The sequence below is a fragment of the Lutra lutra genome, chromosome 7, assembly GCF_902655055.1.
Source record: "Lutra lutra chromosome 7, mLutLut1.2, whole genome shotgun sequence".
NCBI classification, from domain to species: domain Eukaryota; kingdom Metazoa; phylum Chordata; class Mammalia; order Carnivora; family Mustelidae; genus Lutra; species Lutra lutra.
Window position 1 is genome coordinate 140,997,220 of NC_062284.1, and position 20,315 is coordinate 141,017,534.

Below are 20,315 nucleotides of genomic sequence, written 5' to 3' on the forward strand. Positions count from 1 at the left end.
TCTGAGATGCCTGGCATGGATTCTGCTTTCTTGACCAGACCTTGAATCTCATCGGAAAGATGCATTTGTACTTGAACTTGAAACAATCATGGGCCAAGGAAACTCTACAAATGGGCTCCTTCTCCCTCCTAAGCCACATGGTGTGCTTTTCGGCTATAGGATCACTCTTGCATTTTCACTGGGGTCTGTACATTTGCTTGGGACTTACCACCAGTTGAGAAACCTCAGAATTCTAGAGAAATTCAACATGGAGCCAGAGGTATGCCCATGACCAGGGGGTCTAATGAGAGTCCACCCTGAATCTTTTTCTGGATCCAGTGTGGCTGGATTTGCTGAGCTGGTAGGTTGTCTATGCATAGGTTTTGTGTCTCCAGCAGAGCCCTCTGCCCCTCTGGTCCCTCTGTGGAAGCTTCGCTATGTGTGCTGATGTGGTGGCCATCACACTGGAGAGTGAGGCTGAATATTTAGCCCCACAGCACAGCGTAGGAGGTTAAGATCAGACAGACTAGATTTAGGTCCTCCTCTGCTGCAACTTGCCCATTGGCCTTGGACAAGTTGTTGGCCAGTTCAGAAAGAGCAGATTGTTGGAGGAAGAAGAATGGAAGAAACTTAGAATTGCCCAAGAAGGACCATGGGTTGGTCATCGGCCTTGGTTCTGCTGTTGGAGCACAGTTTTGGGGTTACGGTTGTGACTCTGATTTCTTGGGGCGCTTCACTACCACCTTGCCCCACAGTGGAATCACAGACCGTGACTGGGGCATTCTTATGGTAACACGTAACTGTGTGGTGTTTATCATGGTGGAGCCTGACCCTCAGAAGGGCGAGGGGATGGACTAACAGAGCTGCTGGGGCAGGAGATGAGCCCAAGCTGTCCGCCTGGGGGCCTCCGCATCTTCTTACCAGCATCGACTCTTAGCACAGAAGCAAGGACACTTCCCACGTTCCAGAAAGCATTCAAGGTCTGCAAAATGTGGGTAAAACTACTCACTGGTAACAAGCCTGGAGACCTCATCGCTCTCTAGCTGAGCAACTGAGCCTGACACTGTTTCCATGTCCCCTTTTTACTGAGCACTTTTTGGGGCAGGTGGTGCTCCTTTGAAAGGCTCGTGGAGCAGCTAAACACACCTGCTTTCGCTGACATGAAGGCCCAGCCGCGTGACTTTGGGCAAATCAATTAACCTGCATAACAGTATAGTTTCCTACATTGCAGTGTGAGCCCAGTGAGACCTGGTCAGATTTTCTGGGAACATCCAACATAAAAGAGGGCATGCTTGCTAAAAATGAATACAGTAAATGTTAAATAAATGGTGTATTTTATAGGATAGATATTATTAATTGGAGACAAGCCACAGATATCAATCCTACCCCCATTATAGCCACACACAGAATCCAGTAACTAGCCCTCCAGTGTCCTCCTCCCTTCAGGAGGCTTCTTTCCAGTTGAAAGTAAAGAGGGGTATGTCTACATTTGAAGGGCTGACAGATCTGGGAGAGATGGGAAGGAAGAAAAAGAGCCACTTGGATGGAGACGGAAGATGGAGTCCTTGTGTGGAGCTATGTTTAAGGAGAGAAGCCCCTTCTGGATCAGAATGAGAAGGAGGGATGCATGCAAACGCCTGATGGTAATCCCTTCTGTGAACTTAACCAGACCCCTTTTAAAAGATTGCAAGAAAATGGAGTACACAATGGCAGTTATTTTCATTACTCCCATCTTTTAAACTTCTTGCACATTAGAAAAAACAAAAACAAACAAACAAACAAAAAACCTTCTTCACATAATAAGCCTCCAGGACTGAACTACCTGTGCCCTGTCCCAACAGGGTGATAGCAAGAACCCACCCTTTTCGTTGCTAGTAATGATCGTTGCACACCCTTGGCTTGTGCCAGGGTATGAGGAACTACTTATCTCAAAGACTAGCAGTTTTTCATTTGCCTTTTGTCCAAACAGAGAACAGACAGATCAATTGATAGAGAGAGAACTCCTTCTATGGTTTTACATGAATAACGATCGTCTTGTCCAGCGTAGGAAAACAAACAAGCCATTCCACTCCAGCCACCCAACGGCAATTATGTCCTGAGTGGCCCTCAGCTAGCTGAGCTGCTCACGTCTCACTGGCTTCAGGGACGGGACAGCAAAGCAGACTTTTGAAGAAATGCATTTTAGTAAACAACATCTGGACAAAGCAAAGAAGAAACGGGAATGTAGTCGGGTAACACCCATGCAGTGACAGATTGGATCTTTAATAAGCAGGCACTTAATTAGACAAGTAATTTGTAAGAGACGTTAATGGAATGTGAGTATTCAACTTTGACCAAGACACTTGCCTCAAAGTCTAGGCTCTGTCACATACTGAGGTTCATGTTCCGAACCCGACGACGCCCCCTGTCTGTGAGCAATTACTGTGCACTCAGCGCTGAGCCGGGAGCAAGAATGGTATGCACTGTTTTCAAGCACTTCAGAGTTTCCATCTGCCCACTTCCCTTTCCCCAGCAGAAGGCTGATCAAGAGAGGAAGACAGAGCCTGGGGACTGAGGGAGGGGAGGGGCTCTTACCCGCAGTCATGGTCTATGCAGTTAGGACACACATCACAGCCTTACCCCAGGGAATTCCTAAGTGTTGCCATGAAAGGATGTCAAGATCACTTGTCAATCAGGGACAGCATGAATTGCCGACACCAGGGAAATGGAACAATGCCCAGGTTGCGCTGAAATGAGAGGCCACAGGTCAGGAGAGGAAGCTGGGTGATGGTCAGCATTCACTGTGGGCACAACTGGTGCCCAGTTGTGGAGAAGGTCACCCTTGCCCTGTCCCGTGGCTAGGCTAGGGCAGCTCGGATCCAACCAAGCAGGAGTCCTCAACCCTGGTTCCGCAATGCAATCTGACTTTCAAGAACACTGATGCTAATACCCCACCCCAGACCAGTTTGCTGAGAAGCTCAGGCATTGAGTCCCGACTTTGCGTGTTTATTTGGTTTGCCTGAAGTTCCCCCAGGTGATTCAAATGGGCACAAAGGTTGACAGCCATCAAATGAAAGTATCTGAGGGTTTCGTGGTGTGGAGATGGGAAAGCAGCTACAGAATCAGCCAGACCCAGTTTCATGCCCTTCATTTATAAGAACATTTTTTGTTAATTTTGGCTTATAATACAACGTCAAAAACTTCAGGCAAGTCTGCCGGAGCATTATTTTCCCCACATGTAACACAAAAATAATATTTTCTGCTGAAGATTTTTGTGGGGCTTAACTAGATATCATATGCACAATTCTGATGTCACTCAACCTACCCTCTGATCTAAAGTCACTGCATTAATTCCATAAGTACTTACTAAACACTAACCATGTGTTTGATATTCCCAGATGAATAAGGCACAACTGGTACTCATCCTCTAAGACAGTGGTTGTCAAAGTTAGCATCTGTCAGAATCACCTAGAGGGCTTGTCAAAACAAAGACTGTTAGTCCCCACCCCAAAGTATTTCAGTCCGGGTCAAGGGTATCACCTGATCGCTAACTATTCCAGGAAGTCACGTGGTGATTCTGATGCTGCTGGCAGGAGGACCCCACTTTGAAAACCACTGTCCTAGGAAGGGACAGGCTATTAGGAAGGACAGATCATTGAACAGGTAGTTTTAAAAAATGGGATCAGTGCTGGGAATGAGTGTCCGGTATTGGGAGTGGGAGCCTGAGGAGGAAAGAGGAGGCAATCTTGAAGTTATTTCAGTCAGTGGATGTCAGGGAGGGTTCCTGGGAAAAGGTAAGGATGAGAAGGGATTAAGGGAGAGGAGGAAGAGTCCCCAGGTGGAGGGAATTGGCCTCATCAAGAACAAAAGGAAGGAGTATGCCTGGATGCATGGGGACCTACATTTGGAACATAGAGGGTTGGGGGGGTGGTGAGGGATGTCCAGGGCAGACAAATAAGGGGCAAGGCTGGGGAGGGAGTCCAGAAGCCATTGATGAGAAGCACAGTTGAAGGCCATTAAAAAGTGCTAGGGAGGAGTGCAGACCACAAGGTCTGTGTTAGGAAAATGTCCATATGCCCTTCCTGGGAAATGGGATGGCAGGTGGACACTGGAGGCTACGTTCATTCTGCTCTGGGAGGCTCTTTGGTTGGGGCCTGACTCAGACAATTAACTGTTATTTACACAGACGGGCCTTGTCTGAAAAATGAACACTCTGGTTTGCCCAACAACAAAACTTGGAAAGCCAGAGAGACACTCCTTCTAAGTCTCAGGGCCTTATAGACTTCATGGATAAATTTCGAGACAGTGGAGAGAACAGCCAGGGAGGAAATCTGGAGGGAGCACATGTGCAAGTGCCCTGTGGCTGCTGTAACAAATTCCTACAAATGTGGGGGCTTAAAACAATGCAAATTTATTTTCTAAGAGTTCTGGAGGTCGAAGTCCTGAAATCATGGTGTCATAGGACCACATTTCTTCTGCAGGCTCTAAGGTACTATTAAGGTACTACTAAGGTACTACTGAGGTACTACTACTAAGGTACTACTAAGGCCAACTTCTAGAGGCTGCCCACATTCCTTGATGCAAGGTCCCCTTCTGGAGATGGCCTCACTCTGACCTCTGACCTGCTTCCGGTGTCATACCACCTCTCTTATAAAGACTGCTGTCCACAGGTAATGCAGGATAGCCTCCCCATCTGAGATTCTTAATTTAGCCACATGCGCGCAGTCCCTTTTGCCGTGTGAGGTAGCATGCTTACTCACCAGCTTCACGGATTAGGAGGTGGACACATCTGGGGACCTTTATTCTCCTTCCACAGGGGCAAGATGGCACATGGGCGATGGTTTGAGGGTACAATGGGCAGTAAAATTAAGACAATAGAGTCAGGGGTGCCTGGGTGGCTCAGTGGGTTAAAGCCTCTGCCTTCAGCTCAGGGTCCTGGGATCGAGCCCCGCCATCGGGCTTTCTGCTCCACAGGGAGCCTGTTTCCTCCTCTCTCTCTGCCTGCCTCTCTGCCTAGTTGTGATTTCTCTCTGTCAAATAAATAAAATTTTAAAAAAAGACAATAGAGTCAGAATGCTAAAGGTTAAGAAGAAAAAATTTAAAAAGAAATGAACTCCTTTCCGCGAGCTAGCTTTGTGCCTCTCTTTAAAATAACCCAGTGGGAAGATGTAAGTCAAAGTCCTCTCTGCAACGACTGATGGGATGATTTTATTTCTTCTTTATTTATTTAATGTTTTAAAGCCCATCATTCCTTCCTTCCTTCCCTCCTTCTTTCCTACTATCCTCCTTCCTTCCTCCCTTCCTCTCTCCCTCTGCCCTTTCCTTCCTCCCCTTGCCCTCCCTCCCTCCCTTCCTTCATTCCTTCCTTCCTTCTTTTTCAGATATGCTTTCAGTAGGCTCGGATTTCAAGACTTAGATATAATACACCAATAGCTATGAAACAGACCCTGAAACAGCAGACGCGTTTTATAATAACATAAATGTTTTAACACCCCTCAAATCCTCCTAATTTTCACTTGCTTAAAAAAAGAAAAAAGTTCTGAATTGTATCTTTTCATTTCTTATCCTTACTGCTCTCTTATTTTTGAAGTTTACTTTCGTGTCGTTTTATTTATTTATTTTTTATTTATTTATTTATTTTTTTAATGGAACACTTCACAAATTTGCGTGTCACCCTTGCTCAGGGGCCATGTTAATCTTCTCTGTATTGTCCCAGTTTTTTAGTATATGAGCTGCCAATGCGAGCACTACTTTCATGTAGTTTTAAAGGATTTACCTTTCCCCTTGGAAATCATTTCCCACATTTACTAAATAATTAGGATTAAAAAACATGTTTAGCTTGCTTTATTGAGTTTGTGTACCTGTGTCCGTGAATTTTGAGTTGGAAAAAAAAAAAAAACAATCACCCTCATGCAGTGCTCTGATGAGTCCCCACAGTTGACTTTTACCTCACTTCTAAAATAATTTACTAAAGAAAATAGGACACTATTTTTTTTTCATATTATCCAATATAGGGTAGGAGTGTGGCAATGGAATACATCCTATTATTTTATATCCTGTAAATTTTGAGGCAAGTATGTACACACTTGCATATGCACAATGTCCTTCTTTTATACTAAGACTCCTCTGAGATTACAGTGTATTTTGTCCATCTATGAGAAGTTTAGGGATTTCAGTTCTTTGCAAGGTAGTGGGAAAGGAACTGTAGGTGCTGGGGATGTGGGATGATTTGAACAAATGTGAGTTTCTCAAGCAGAATGCACACTCAGACTGAGTCCACACTTGGTCATGTGGTAGTGGAAACAAAGGTGGTCTACAGACGTTTAGCTCACATGTGAGGTCTTAGAGAACACACCACCCCCAGAATCTCACAAAAAAATACATAAATAAACAGAATTTGGGGGGAGGTGTAAAATGGTGATTTTATTAAAGCACAGGGACAGGACCCGTGGGCAGAGGGAGCTGCTGCACAGGGTGGTGAGAGGCAGCTGATGCAGAGGTGGGGGAGGTCAGGAAAAAGGGAGGTTTCCAAAAGAACTTTCATATACAGAAAATCTTAATGAGTATTATCTAGAAGCAAGATACAGAAAGTGCAATAGCAAAAGACAAGATACAAAAATAGAAGAAATAACAGAGGACAAAGAAATAGGTGATAAATTATAATAATATAATATAATATAATATAATAAATATATGATAAATTACAATTATTGGCAGGAACAGAAGGATAATAAAAAGCAGAAGTTTTCGTAGCTACAGATTTAAGATCGATAGGCAAAAAAAAAAAAGGAATAATAATAATGTGTCAATACCACAAGGTTTTACTTTCTTTTTCTTTTTTTAAATTGCTTTTAAAGATTTATTTATTTATCTGAGGCGGGGGAGGAACAGAGAGAAAAAGCCTCAAGCAGACTCCCCGCTGAGGGCAGAGCCTGACATGGGGCTCGATCTCATGACCCTGAGATCATGATCTAAGCCAGAACCAAGAGTCCGATGTGCAACCGACTGAGCCACCCAGTGCCCCATGGTTTACTTTTATTTGAAATAAACTTATTTTCACGTAAGCATTTTACCTAAAAAAGATTCATCTGTCAGCTTTCTGGGTTAAGGCCTTTATCCTGTATGTGCCTCAGCTGAACCTATTTCTACATGTTGTTTCTCACCCAGATCACACCTACTTTTCACTGTCAGTATTTTTTTCTTTACTTGAATTTCTTTTCATTAGAGGGGAAAATTAATTTGACTATAAATCTGAATGTAGGCTCTTCCTAATATTTTACAGGAGGTTTCATTCCTTTCTATGTGTCTCGCCTGCATTTAATGACCTGGTGGGAACAGGAGAGCAGAGACCCACCACGCAGTGGCCTTACTCAACTACGCGGGTCGCCAGTCTGCATATATTGGACAAAGCACCTGGAGAGCTCTGGTTAATCCGGCTACTCCGTCAAATATAGGTCGTCTAAGACAGCTTCTGCTGCTGTGGTGTCGCAGAACCAGGGCTGATAATTACTGTTCAATGGGAGCGTTGCGCATTTAATAATAAGCTGAGGCTAAATTTCAGGAAACAGTAGCACAGAAACAGAGGAGAGTGAGTGAAAGTAAAAGCAGACTAGAGTCTTCTTCAAGGACAAGGAGAGAGCAAGGATAAATTAAGGCTTTTTCAGCAGGAAAAGTTAAATGTGGGTATTGAGATATAAGAACAGCCATAAAAAATGCCTAACACAAGACTTGAAAAAAAAAAGTAATAGCGGGTAATAAGAAGTAAGATCCTGTGGCTTCTGTAAGTCTGAATACATATCGTGTACAAAAAACCAAAGCAGGTTGCACCCCCTGTTAAAAAGAGGGACTAAGATTTGATTCTTTATTTAAAGCAACTATACATACAGTGACACACCACGGTGGCCTCTTGCTTATGTAAAAAATGATTCCTGTTTTTAAGAAATACATATTGAATTACATAGAAGTGAAAGGATATGTCTAAGGTTTGTTTTAAATGATTTCACTTCAGACAAACACAGAGGACTCGACGAAGTAAATATGGTAAAATCTTGAAAACTGCTGAATCTGGGTGATGGGGACATCAGAAGTTCATTGGTATGTTTGCATTCTTTAAGAAAAGTCTTGAGGGGGGCGCCGGGGTGACTCAGTGGGTTAAAGTCTCTGCCTTCAGCTCGGGTCATGATCCCAGGGTCCTGGGATCGAGCCCCACATCGGGCTCTCTGCTCAGCAGGGAGCCTGCTTCCCTTCCTCTCTCTCTGCCTGCCTCTCTGCCTACTTGTGATCTCTGTCCATCAAATAAATAAATAAAATCTTAAAAAAAAAAAAAAGAGGAAAAGAAAAGTCTTGAGGGATTCAGCTAAACTGGTATTCAGAAGGAAATGTACATTGTAAAGCATTTATTAGAAAGCAAGGAAGGTTGAAAATGAATGAGCTAAGGGGCGCCTGGCTGGCTCAGTCAGTGGAATGTGTGACTCTTGATCTCAGGTTTCTAAGTTCAAGTCCCACACTGCATATAGAGAAGGCTTATAAATAAAATCTTAAACAAAAATAAAAATAAATGAGCTGAGTGTTCAACTCTTTGGTCAGCTTTATTAAAATTCACTATTTAAGAATGTGAACTGTTAATTTTTAAGAAGATGCACAAAACTGAGTAACCACCACCAAAATCATGACGTTGAATATAGAAGATTGAATATTAAAAAGCAATAGCTTTTTAATATTGAATTATTAGTTATCTCCCATTTAATCTATAAATGGATACTTTCATGCAATCAGATCAAAAGCCTGGTTGCACTTTTTAGGATATTGACTTAAAATTTCATATGGATGAGTAAATGTGCAAAATAGAAAATATAAATTCAAAAACTAAAATAAAAATAAATTGTAAGTATGGATGAATTTTCTCTATGAGGTATCAAGATGGAAATTAAAATGACAGAGTATTATCTGATAAATGCTAAACACATCATTGGATCATAACAATGAGAGCAGAAACACGTGCCTGCCTCAACAGAACTTAGCGTGTGGTAGAAGAAGGATGACCAGTTGGTGGATGTGGCAGGAACACTGCCAGATAATCGTCAAATCATTTCACTTTTCTCCTAGGCACACAGGAAGTCAACATTCTCCTTTATTCCTTGTGTCCAAGCAGGAGTTAATGGGGTATAGATGAAAGTGACATGTGGCCTTTCCAGGTCTGGTCCCTAGAATATGCCAAGTGATTATTCATGTTTTCATTACCCTGCAGGACTGGAAGGGAAGGATTTGTAGATGGCGGAAGTTCAAAATGGAATGAACCAGATCTCGGTGACTTTGCATGGGGGAGTGCTTCGGGGTAAGCAAACCAACCTACATCGAATTGTGAGTAGAAACTGGATTTTGTAAGTCAAAGAGAAACAAGGATTATTACAATAGTTAGCATTTAACCCTTAATTAATACAGCAGGGGAAACGAGTAACAATTTAATGTATGGCTTGGGAGAAATGGTTACCCATTATAAAGAAAAAAAAATGTGCAATGTAATTAGTACTCTGCTTCCTACCAGAGAGAAAAATAAATTCAAGAAGGAATAAATACCCAATCATTTAAAAATACACCTGGAAGTCCAATGGGAGAATGTTTTGTGACTTTGTAATTAAGAAGACTTTCTTAAACAAAATGTACAACAAAGTAAAAATAAGAATCTCAAAAATTGAAATTTCGCTATGCGAAAAATCCTAAAAAGAAATTTCATGCCAAAAAAAAAAAAAAATTAAGAATAGAGTATGAGATACAACTGACACTAGGAAACGTTTGCAACACAGAAAACAATATAAAAAATAATGCTGAAAAGTCAAACCATGGAAAGGAAAATAATGTCAAGAGCAGAAGGGGAAATTCAAATGGCCTGCACATTTTTGAAAGGATGTTCCACTTCTTTAACAATCAGGAAATGCAAATTAACCAAGAGTGAGGCACCATTTGTCACATGTCAGATTGGCAAAGATTACACAGTTTGATAATCTCAGTGTTAGACACCTCTTGGAGCAGGAGTCAGCCTTCTCTGGGGCAACTTGTGTGCTTCGACCACAGAGCAAACCGACTTCAGTGCGCGGATGGGGCCAGGGGGATAAAAATCTCAAATGGAGTCTTTTTTTTTTTTTTTTTTTTAAAGATTTTATTTATTTATTTGTCAGAGAGAGCGAGGGAGAGAGAGGGAGCACAGGCAGACAGAATGGCAGGCAGAGGCAGAGGGAGAAGCAGGTTCCCCGACGAGCAAGGAGCCCGATGCGGGACTCGATCCCAGGACGCTGGGATCATGACCTGAGCCGAAGGCAGCTGCTTAACCAACTGAGCCACCCAGGCGTCCCTTTTTTTTTTTTTTTTTTCCAGAAGATGTGATAGAATTCCCATGTCCACTTCCTTTGTCGCATTTTCTCCTTCCCCAACCCTTTGACTATGGATGGTTGGTTATTCCTTGTTCCGCTTTGTGATGAGATTTTCATTCTGGAAACTGAAAAATCAATACTTTTCCAGTGGTTCATTCTGATCTGGTATTCTTGCATCACATCATAATGGAAGGACTGGGAGACAGAAATGTGGGGTCTTCTTATCGTACATCTGATGCTCATTATAGACATGAGGAATGGAGCAAGTTATGCACTCTGTCTGGACCTTGGGTCTCTCTCATCTCTAAAATAGGGTTTTGTTTTGTTTTTTTTTTTTTTAAAGATTTTATTTATTTGACAGAGAGAGATCATAAGCAGGCAGAGAGACAGGAGGAAGCAGGCTCCCTGCTGAGCAGAGAGCCCGATACGGGACTCGATCCCAGGACTCCGAGATCATGACCTGAGCCGAAGGCAGCGGCCTAACCCACTGAGCCACCCAGGCGCCCTAAAATAGGGGTTTTAATGCCAATTACGAAGTGTCCTTGGGAAGATCATATAGGAGAGCATGATGTCGCTTTTGTTGAAGTAGTGCTTCTCAGACTTTAAGGGGCTTCTGAATCACGCAGGGATCTTGTTCAAAACCAGCATTCTGACTCATTGTACCTAGCAGAGAACCTGGATTCTCCGTACCCATGGTGCTGGGCCTCCCAGAGCAAGAACTTAGACACCCAAGAGGAAAGTGTCACGTCCCAAGACGATGTTTAGGAAATACAAGGGTAAACAGATTTCACTTCTTCAGGACTTCCCAATAGCGCTGATCTGCTCACCACTCACAGGCAGCCCTCAGGGAGGGGGATGGTGTGCACAACAGGAGCGGAGAAAGGCTGATGAACAGAAAAGATCCCTAGCACGGGACTTAGAGACCTCTGTGATACAAAGCCTTCCTACCTGGCCAGACTCTGAGAACTCAGAGCAGAGAGTAACAAATTCTCCATGCACTGAATAGATTTTATTGTTTAATAACCAAGCACTTAATTAAAAGTAAGTAATTCATAAGAGTGATTAATATTGGGTGGCTAAGTAGGTTTGCTCAACACTCTTGGCATTTAAATGGAGGATGAAAATCAGAATTTCTTCTTTCAAAAAGGTATTTCTGTAAGAAATGAGCCTGATTTGAACAAATGTATGTTTTACTTAACTTGAAGAAATATACAATCCCCACTAGGTACTACAATTATTTTAGACTACTCGTAAACACATCCTTAATCAGAACTTACTGAGTCAACACATTAGGGGCTACTATGCTCCAGCCACTATGTTGCACAAGTTACCCTGTGGCACAGAATAGCCATAGCACATACAGCTACCCTCAGGAAACCACCAGTCTATAGGCCGGACAGTCATATTTAAGTGTGGGGAATACGATAGGGGAAATGAAACAGAGCAAACACAGTGACAGGGAAGGGGTGGCTGCCTGGCCAAGAAGGCCTCCCAGAGGAGGTGCCCTTCATCGGGACACCAGCAGGATGAGAGGTGGAGCCTTCTAGGCAGAGACACAGCCTGGGAAAGGTCACCAAGGCCAGAAACACCTGAGTTGGTTATTTTTAGGGAATAAACAGGTGAGAGGTGAGTGGCATGGCATGAAGTTGGAGAAGTACATAGACAGAGACCAATTTCTGTATCCCCTAGCTCTGTGTCCTGTGATGAGGACTTAGGATTTCATTCAGTGGGAAGTCATTGGAGTGTTTTTTGTTTTTTGTTTTCCTAATGATTTACAGACTCAAAATTTCTCTTAGCTCTCAGAGGAGGATGGGCTGATCAGAGTCTGATCATAGAAGCAGAAAGACCAGTTGGTAGGCCATTGCTGTGAGCATAGCAAGAAAGGATGGTGATTTGGACCACCAGCCAATGTTATGGCTTTACCACTGTGAGGAGATAGGGTACTGGACATGTCAGTATGGTACTGGAGCCATTGGGAGCTACTACAGAATTGGACTGGAGTAGGTTGTTGAGAGAGGAAGCAGTCCAGAGACTCCTAGCTTCTGGCATTAACACGGGACAGGGGAGGTGGAGGGAAAAAAGGGAAGGCAGTTACCCATCCAGGGAAGACTAGGAAGAAGAATAGGTTTGGAATGAAAAGGGATTCATTTTGAACATTGCATCTTTGAAGTTCCTATCATCTACCCAATTGGAGAGGTTGGAAGTCTAGAGCTCATCGAGGGCTGTCAAACAATATATACTTGGGACCTGCTGGCCTTTATATGCTATTTATAGCCACAAACACACACACACATGCACACACACATGTACACACACACACACACACACACACACACACACACACACACACAGAGCAAAACTGGGAAGAGAAAATAGAAGAGGACCCAGAGCTAACTGCTGAGGGCTCACTGCATTTTGGAGATTGAGGAATGTCCCACGGGCAAGGAGGAGCACCCAGAGATGGTAACATCGGGAAAATCTGATGAAGAAAGATTCATGGAAGAGGGACAGAACAAGGCATTGAATATTCAGCCAAGGGGCTGAAAAATGATCAAGCAGAAATGTATCCCAGCCCTGGGGACCTCTGCCCCCCACCAAGGGACCGACAGTCCAGAGGGAACATTCCTGTCAATCAGTGATGGGTTTACATTAGCCGGGACAGGGGTGAGGCATCTCCAGCCGGCCCTCTTGTGTTTAGATTTGGGGGGGATGCCCTGTGATACATCTGTTTCATTCTGTTTTACAGTTTTATTTATTTGCTTGTTGTATCTCTAACTATAGATGATAAGCTCCAACAGAATTACCACTCAGTGCATGCTCACTGAATTATGAATAAAATATGTGACAACTCTCACAAACTTTTTTAAAACACTGTATAGACGTTGTTGTTTTTATTATTGTTGTTGTGAGAATTGGTAAGTTATCTTCTTTTTTTTAGATTTTTTTTTTTTTTTGACAGACAGAAATCAGAAGTAGGCAGAGAGGCAGGCAGAGAGAGAGGAGGAAGCAGGCTCCCTGCTGAGCAGAGAGTCCGATGCGGGGCTCGATCCCAGGACCCTGGGATCATGACCTGAGCCGAAGGCAGCGGCCTAACCCACTGAGCCACCCAGGCGCCCCGGTAAGTTATCTTCTTCACTGGACCTAGCACCATGTCTGAGAAAACATTACAGTAGGAAGTAGGGGACAAGAATCCGCTCCCCCGCCCAAAAAAAGACAGAATTTGAGGTGGGAAGGGAACACCACGCTGAATCTTCTCCTCATCACAGACCTGTTCTTTTACTTTTGTTAAATTCTTCCGCTGGTCTTCCTTTCCACCATTCCAGGGAGGAAGGAACTGGAAGAAACCATCAAAAATGGAATATGGCAGGAGAAGTTCGCTGGAGACTCCATGGAACATTGTAGGACACTGAGGACTGAGGAACGAAATAAAGAGACTGAGGGCATGAGAACCAGCAACGTTGAACATTCTTTCAAATACTGCTTCCAGTCCAGACCTGCTTGCTGGCCAGCCCTTCTGCCAACACACCCTGATCTCCTTCCCATTGCATTAGCCATTCCCTGATCCAGGTAGCAACAAGAACGGCTTCCAGTGATCCAAACCTTTGAGTTGAAATAACTTACATGGAGGTTGAAATGATATATTTCACTGTAGAAGGTAAATCCAGCTACTTCTAAAGTACAAAACCAAACAGCCCTCCCCAGAGAAAGTTCACCCTCACTGCTCCAGTACACATGAAATCTCTGAGAGCCAAAGAAACATAATTCCAAAGATGTTGGAAGAGCAGCAAACATGGTCACCAGCAACAAATACCTAAGTAGGAAAGTTGTCAAGATGGTCAGGGGGCTTGCTTATTTCAAAGTGAGCAAGGGAGGGGTGGGCAACCAACAGCAGTATCAGTGAAACATCATCCCTGCTCCACATAGTGGGAAAGTAAGTGTGAAGAATATAGGTGAAAGCCATTTGAGGCTTCCCCTGAGCTAGTCTGCCCTGCCCCATCCCATCCTGGGCTCCCGGCACATACTGGAGGCTGGTTTCAGGGTGAGTGGATGAGCGTCAGTGTGTCTCGTGCTGGATACCATTTCTGCAGAAACAACACATGCAAGATACATATTCCGGGAGCAATGGGTGATTCTGAGTGATTGAACCAAGGAGACTTATCAGAGATCAAAGTGGAAGATGCTAAACGCTGATCGGGTGCCATGGCAAGTTTGCTGTATGCACCACTGAGTTCAGAAGGAAATGGGAGCCAAAAGGGGCGCTTGTGCACAAGCAGGCCACTGCATTCCAGTGGCTCAGCACCCCTGCTTAAAGACCACATGCACACTGTTTACAAGAGCCCACAGTTTGGGTCTCCCTAGGCACTAAACGTTTAGAAGCTGTAGGAGAGCTTCCAATGCCCCTCTTGCTTTGGTTTCCCTGCATCTTCACTCATATGGTTACAGTCACTGGGATTCTGTGCCTTCTTACCCACCTTGCTAGCTCCTTCTCTTCCTGCTTCTCCATCCAGCTCCTGGGCTGCTCCCCCAAAAGATCGCCTGGGACCAGATTAGCTCAGCTATGTTCTCCGTTTCCCCACATCTACCTCGAACGGCCTTTAGGGCAACACCTGTTCTCACCTCTGGTTGCTTCCAAGCACCTCCAGTTTCCAGGTGGTGTCTCCTCAATTTTGTGGCCGAGCCCAGAGCCTGGCATGGTATTCTGCTTCAAGAATATTCTTACACCTGTTAATACATGAATAAATGAATGCTTGTAATGTCTCCTGAGTTAATGGAAGGTTGTAGGACCCACCTACACCTTGCTATTCTTTACCATTTTTGTTCCTCACCACTGAGGCCAGAGGCAATATAGCAACACTGTTAAAAATGCAGCTTTTGGTATCAAATGCAACTGGATTGAAACCCTTATTGACAAGTAATTAGCTTGTTATTTAAATGATCTAAAGCTTATCTGGAATGAATTAGTACAAAGGATCAGTGAGGCCATGGATATCAACCATTTATCACAGAGCTATAGTAGTAGTAGTAGTTAGTAGTACTGCTCGTAGTAGTTAACTAAAAGTAGTTAACTAATAACTGACAATAATTGTAGCAGTGGTTTTTCTGGTAGTAGTTATAGTTTTAGTAGTAGTACTAGTCATAGTCAACTAAACTAACTACTAACTAGTAGTTAACTGAACTAATTATAGTAGTTATAGTATTAGTTAGTAGTGCAGTCATACTAGTTAACCAAAAGTAGTTAACTAATGACTTATATAGTATTTATAGTGGTAGCAGTTATTCAGTAGCATTAGTTGTAGTAATTAACTAAAAGTAGTTAATTAATAACTTACAGTAGTTATAGTGGTAGTTATAGTAGAAACGTGGCAGTAGTACTAGTCATTGAAGTTGTGAACGCTACTAGTCGTAGTGATAATAAAGGCATTAAAAGCAATAGTACTGGTAGTGGTAAGTGTAAAAACAATTAAGTTAATGGTTCAGAAACCTCACATACTCTTCTAACTTGTTCTATTATCTCCATAGAAGAAGTCATAGTCTTGGCAACTCAGGACATTATGCAACAGATCAACTAACAAGAGGATCAGAAAAGTAAATTTTTTAAAGGTGTTTTCATTAGTTCATGCCAACCATTCCAAAAAAATCAGATTTAAAATTAAGAAATGTTCATAGGGTTTTTCTGTTTAAAAGTTCTAAGACATATCAAAACCATGCGCCTGACACGGGAAACCAAATTCTCCACGGCAGGAAGAGCTAAGGCTGCTGGAGGAAGGCTGGTGGATTTGCGGTAGCTGCCCCACTTAGGGCTTAGCAAATACCTGAGAAATTGGCTCTTCTGTATCCTCAGAGCTGGACCTGAGAGAACGGAGATGTCAGTGGTGTCCGCAGGCTGTGCCTCTCCCTCTGCCTTTCTCACTTGGATCATGCACACAATCTCATTAATCCCTGGTCAAGTGTAAGCATGCAAAAGCACAATGAAAGACGAAAGGATCAGTCTTGGACCAACAGGACCTTGGGATTTCCAGGACGCCTCTTTTCCAACCTCAACACCAGCCAACACAGAGCTGGTGAGTGTGGCATTCATGGTCTCACGGTCTGGGCCCCTCTCCTGCTGACCAGAACCTCAGGTTTGGAAAGAGCCTCTGGCATACTGATCTGATGTCATTAAGAGACTTCTGCTTTCTAAGGCAGAATGCATTCGAAATTGCTCATGACAGTGGTGCCCCCACCCTTAATTATTCAATTCTTCTGGTATGCAGAGAATGGGCTAGAGGCACTGGGGTCCACAGCAAGCCAGCTTTCTTCTCTCTTAACACAGGACATCTTCTCACCTGGAGCTGTGAGAAGGAGCCAGAAGTCCAGTGGAGAGAGCTTGTTCATTCTGGTTGGAGCCAAAATCAGACCTGACTGGCGTGCTAAGTGCTATAATGCCTTCCGTCTGCTTGGGAAACAATCAGTGGACAGCTACCAAACTAAAGGGGCCTGTGATCCCTTTTCTCTCTTCCTCTCTCATTTTTTTTTTTTTTTAAGATACTAAAACTGAAAAGCCAAATGCTTTAAACAATTCACACTTTGATTTGCAAAAGACAACAAACATATCCTCTGAGCAAGGGAAGCATGTCTTTTCTTGCATCTGAGTTCAGGAACACTGAGTCTTTCCATTCAGGTCCTTCAAGGCACATCAAGTCGAAGGGTGATCTAATTGGCTTTCAAGGCAAAAGAAGTCTTCGTTGTCCTCATGGTTCTATTCACTACTTTTTCCTCCACTGAACACACATAAACTGATCATTTAACCTTGATTCCTATATCTGCAAAATAAAGAATTAAAAATCTTATTCACAGGGCAAATACAGGGAAACTACTCCCAAGCATAAGACTTGATCCCGGGTAGATGCTCAAAAGTATCTATTAAAGGAAAGAGTGGGTTTTGCTAACAAAACAAAACAATGAATCATAAAAATAAGAGAGGAAAAGGAAGTAATAAGAAATACAGTTTGGGGGCAACTGGTGGGCTCAGTAAGTTGAGCATCCCTCTCGTGATTATAGCACAGGTCATAATCTAGGGGCTGTGGGATTGAGCCCTGTATCGGGCTCCATACTTTGTGGAGAGTCAGCTTGGGATTCTCCCTGTCCCTCACCCTCTGCTCCTTCCCCCTACACTCGCACACACTCTCTCTGTCTCTCTTATATAAATAAATAAATCTTTAAAAAGAGAAATAGAGTTTAACACTCCCACTTCATCATTGAAGAACTAGACCCACACAGAAATAGTAACTGAGTCAAGGCCATAAAACCATCCCATCCTAGAATGGGCACTAGCATGTGTTCTCCAGAATCCTAGGCCAGTGTCTCTTTAACCACGGGTCAGTGGACAAAGTAGTTGCTCACTAAGAGACAACTGGAAACCCCCCTTTCTCTATCCCTCTTTTTTTTTTTTTTTAATTTTTATTTTATTTTTTTTTTCTTTTTAGTGGTAGGGGAAATAGTAGTATTAAAACAGTAGCTCTCTTGACCAGTCTTCATTTTTTTTTTTCCAATCTTTGAGAAATAATGATGTCAGCAGAACCAATAAGGATACCATGGACCAAATAAGCACCATGGACCAGAAGCTTTGACATCCCTGGATAGCCCATCAGACTCCATGGGGTAGGGACACAGGAATCTGTATTTGAACAAATTTTCTGGGTGATACTGATATATTACATTTTGAAGATCACTGATCTGTACCAAAGCAATCAGACACCTGATGCAGGTCAAAGTACCTATAGCCTTGAACATTATGGCAGGCATTGTTAGTTGACCTCTTACTCCCTTCTCCCTCGTCTGTCCTCCAGGACAGAGATCTAGAAAGTTAGGTGTCCTCTTTCCCAAGTCTTGCACTTAGAGGTGGCCATGAAACTGAATTCTCACCAATGAGATGTATGTGGAGATCCCCTGAAAGTTTAGGAAAGATATTTCTTTTCTGATCAGAAAAAAGTACATGAGGACAAACTCCATGACTGTGTCAACTTTCTTTCCTGACTTTAAACACAGTGTGTGAGGATCTGATGGCTGCTGTTCTGCAGCCATCTTGCAACCAAGAGGAGAATGTCAAGAGGACCACAAAGCTGCCGATGGAGAACAGCAGCATCAGTGAAACATGGAGCCACATCAGTATAGCCTTAACAGAGAGCAGCAATTATATTTCTACTTCCATATCTACTTTTAAAGCGATCATTTTGCCAAGAAGTTTTGCCTCCACAATAACCATGAGTAACTATTATATAATAAAATAGAGTATAAATTTCTACATCACTTGCCTTAAAATGAAATAAAATCAACCTGTAGATTGAATGTTGGCATGTAGAAACAGTGATTATACAGCAAAAGGAGAAGAGGAAGAAAGCAGAGAACAACAAGTCACAGTTTTATTAAAGTCTCTTCATTTCCTAGGGCTTCTGTAACAAATGGAAACAAACTGAGTAGTTTGAAACAGCATTAGTGCATTCTCTCATGATCTGGAGGATGGAATTCAGGAATTAAGTGTCAGCAGGTCAGTCCCTTCAGAAGACTCTACGTGGAGAATCTGTTCCATGACTACCACTATAGGTTAAATTGTGTCCTCCTCAAAAGGTGTTAAAGTCCTGACCCCTAGTTCCATGGATGAGACCTCATTTGGAAATAATAACTCGTACAGATGATAAAATTAAAATGAGGTGAGTAGGGTAGGACCTCATCCAATATGACTGTGTCCCTATAAAAAGGGCCCACTTGGACACAGAGATAGATGTGCAGAGAGAAATGACAATGTGAAGACACAGGGACAGTGTCATCTACAAACCAAGGAACACTGGGGTCTTCCAGAAGCAAAAAGAAGGACATGAAGCAGGTTCTCCATCACGGCCCTCAGAAGGAACCAAGCCCCCTGACACCAACCCCCTTCTAGCTTCCTGTGGCTACCAACAACCCTTGGCATCCCTTGGTCTCTACTTCAACCCCATGGGCTGCCCCTCTGTGCCTCTGTGCCTCTGAACTCCCTCTCTTGTCTCTTGTAAGGACTCCTACCATCAGGTTGAAGGCCCCCTCTAAATCCAGGATGATTTGACCTTGAGAGTCTTAATTTATCTTCAAGACCTCATTTATAAAAAGGTCACATGCAGAAGTGCCAGAGGTCAGAAATTGTTTATGTCTTTTTGGGACGATACAATTCAACCCACCAGAAGGCATTAATATTCTAGTGGGGGAAATATGACTTAATGATTAATAATGTAATAAACTTACAAAAGATACACTATATGCCTTATTATATACTCAATAACCACAGTGTCAGGAGTGGGGAGGGAAAGAAAGTAGTGGACTCTGAGCTTTTCCTTCAGCCTAGAAAGCCCAGAAGGGCTCTGAGGAAAGGCACTAGTTCTAACTTGCTAGATTCAGGAAAAGTTTTCACATCTCTGTCTCTCCTTTTCCACTCTATGGCTTTACTTAAAGCAATAATTGGCCCCGAGATTAGAAGGAGAAAAATCGGCACAACATGTGAATTTGCTAATTATTCTTCCTTGCTGTGGACATAGCCAGTTTCAGTTTTTGGTCCCATCCTAAGTATGACATCTCAGTGACAAATTAAATCAATTAAGTTGAGAGCTCCTAGAGGGTGAGTAATAGAGTAGGATGAGGACACCAGGGTTATAGGAAAAGCTCCGCTTCTAATTAGCCATAGGAACTCCAGCAAGACCCCACACTGACGCTTTCGCTCCTTCATCTGTAAAAGGAGGGGCTGGCCTGGCTCATCACTCCAATTCCTTCCACACCATGATTCTTCGCACACACTCCCTTTGGAATTTGGACAGGAGCTGAGTTGTGGTTTGTTTCTTTTATGCATATGATCAGTATGGAGATTTATGGAGACGCTTGCTTTTTATACAGCTAAAGAGGGAAACACACACACACACACACACATTATACACAATAGCAGCAAGTGAACCTTTGCCAGCCTAACACACATTTATACAGCAACAG

General features: G+C 43.1%; 1 non-coding gene across 1 annotated transcript; it reads right to left on the reverse strand.

Moving 5' to 3' along the window:
* Window positions 1–5,597: 5,597 nt before the first annotated feature.
* Window positions 5,598–5,706, reverse strand: LOC125105776 (U6 spliceosomal RNA). The gene has a single exon (XR_007129041.1). It is a non-coding gene; the product is annotated as a U6 spliceosomal RNA (small nuclear RNA).
* Between the last annotated feature and the right edge of the window lie 14,609 nt (window positions 5,707–20,315).